We start from the raw sequence: 2,745 nt of genomic DNA on the forward strand, positions 1-2,745 counted from the left end.
CTGCACCAGCCAGGCACCCCCAGAAAAGTATTTTATTAGGGGCTCTGCGGCATGGGCTTGATTCCTGCCCCAGCCATGCATGTGCCGGTGACTCTGGCAAGTTTCTTGACTTCCCTGTGCCTCGGTATTCAAATCTATAAAATGGGATAACAGTGGAACCCACCTCAAAGGGTTGTTGTGACTATTAAACAAGTAGACACGAGCAAAGCACTGAGATTAGCGGTTGGTACCAGTAAATCCCACGTAAGTGTTTGCTGATACCTGATCTGGAATTCAAGCAACGTATCCCTTCTTCCCTGACTCTGTTTTCACTGATGATGTCAGCTTGGGTTACGGTAGTGTTTGCTGGGTTTCTGCACTGTAAAATTTGTTTCCCCCTCTTTCATTTTTTTTTTAACCCTTTCTGCAGTTCCTCTCTTTGGAAGGGTGTCCCCGGGTCCAGTTCACATTCCAAGCCTGGATCTGGAGGTGTGAATCTGCATGAATTATGCAGAACTCTTCTCCGAGGAAAATGTGTCTGGTGTCTCCTATTTCTTTATTTCTTCCACCACTATTTCTATCAGTTTGGACTTGTGGGTATGTATCTTACCGGGCTACAATTTATTTCTGTGCTATCTGTCCTGTTCACTCTGCTCCACGTTTGGCCATGGGGAATCTCTTTGAGGCCGGCTCCTGGGTCTGACATCCCCCCATTTATTTATTTGTTTTGAGCATTTCCTTACCTTCTATCCCTACAGGATGCTCCAGACTCATCCTGTACGTTCCCTGCCTCAGGCCTGGAATCAGCCACTTCTCTAAAGTCCCAGGTTCTTTCATTAGAGAGTGGTGCTTAGGAGCCAAGATCTGGGAGCCAGATGTGTTTATTGCTATGGGGGTGTCGCTGGCTCTAGGCCCTCTAGAGGGCAAAACTGGGTTTATTTTAATTAAAAAAAAAAAGAAGAAGAAGAAAGAAAAAAAGAAATAAAATGTCCCCTCTAGCCCATCATGGGGTCTGTTGGAGGCTCCAAACAGCTGCCCACTAGACTTTGAGCACAGATCCCAGTCTGCGGCTCAGAGGTCAGCGTCCTCGGAGGGCTTCATATCCATCAGGGCAAAGAGGGAGGGAGCCCATGAGACCATCTCCTATCCAGGCTCAGCCACTTCCCTGTGTCCACCTCTGCTCACCAGTGGGGAGGGACATCGGTAGCTGAGTTGCTTTGGGAATGGGGCTTGGGCCCCTCGAGTGCCCGGATTGCTGTGGGATTGCAGGCTTGCTCCCTGTCGGTGTTGATGGCAAGAGCCACAGCCCAGTAACAGAGCCAGGGTGGCCAACCAGGCAGGCCCAGCAAGGGTCAGGTCCCAGGAAAGCCTGACTCAGCCACAGTGCCTACCACACCCAGGCGGCCCAGCGCTAACGGAGGAAGGCCTGGCAAGCTGGTCCCCTGCTCTTTCTCCCTTCCCAACCCCAGCCCCACCCAACGCTGCATGGCTCCCTGATGCTCAGTGGGTCAGACCCAGACCTGGCTCCCCATGGAGGCCGCTTTCCTGCAGTGGCAGGGGGTCAGGCTTGTGACCCCCAAGCAAACCGACAGTTCTCACAAATTTGCCGCCCCACAGCTCCAGGCGGAGTCGGGAAGCGGGGGTTGTGGGCCTGCCCCTACCAGTGCCTTCTGTTTGGGGCACAGTCATCATGCCTTGCATCATGGCCCTGCTGAAAAACCTTCAGTGGCTCCCCACTGCCCTCAACTTAAAATCGCCACTCCTGGACCTGCCTGACAAGGCCCTGGAGAGCATTTCGGCCCCCCACATCACACCCTAACAACAGTGAAGTGTTTGGGGTTACCCCTCACACAACCATCTGGCTTCAAAACACTCCAGTTTCCTCTGCCTGCCCTGTCCTCTCCCACTGCTTCTCTGGTTAATTCCCACTTGTCCCTATAATCCCTACTTGGCTCAGCTCAGGGGCCACCTCCACCAGGAAGCCTTCCTTCTCTGCTCCAGATTGTCTCTGCTCACCTGGTTCATGTCCTTGGTCGCCTGTGGATGACCCCGTCCTAACATCACTATGAATGACCTCTGGCATGCAGGGGCTGCAGCATGGGATCACAGAGAAGCCTCAGGGTTTGAAATAAGGACTCTAGTTTCTCTCAAGCACTCTGCTCCTTCCTGCTATGTGACTTAGGCAAGTCACTGCCCATCTCTGAACCTCAATCTCCTCATCTGTGAGAAAGCATCCAACCGGGATTCCCGGCCCTGCTTTCAATTCTGGCCTCTACCTCTAACTTGCTACCTGGCCTTGGGCAAGCCCTGTTCCTGGGCCCAGTCTCAGTTTTCCTTTTCTGTGAAATGGGGCTGCTCACAAAAACTCAAGAGTACTGAGGTTCCAACAAGCCAAAACTTGTGAGAAGCTTTTATAAACCTCAGAGCCCTACACGGATGGTCGAAGAATCTATCTCAACAAGCCCCGCAGAGACGTGTGGGAGGGAGCTGGTGGCTGTTCTCATCGTTCTCCTGCCTCCCAGCCCTCCTGAAGTCTAGAGATCAAAGGTGACAGAGGCCTGTTGGCATGGAGGCCAGGCTTGGCAGGGCCTGCTCCCTGGCCCCCTGCCCCCCCCCCCCCCCCCCCCCCCTCCTACAGTTCCACGATGTGTGTGCCTTGGGCGCAAAGGTCCATTTAAGGGCTCAGGGTGAGCTCCCCACCCCCCACTTCCAACCCACAGGGCCTCTCTCCGGGCCCGCGGCTCCCCCAGAGACTCAAAACCAAGA

The sequence above is a fragment of the Mustela nigripes genome, chromosome 14 (assembly GCF_022355385.1).
Source record: "Mustela nigripes isolate SB6536 chromosome 14, MUSNIG.SB6536, whole genome shotgun sequence".
NCBI classification, from domain to species: domain Eukaryota; kingdom Metazoa; phylum Chordata; class Mammalia; order Carnivora; family Mustelidae; genus Mustela; species Mustela nigripes.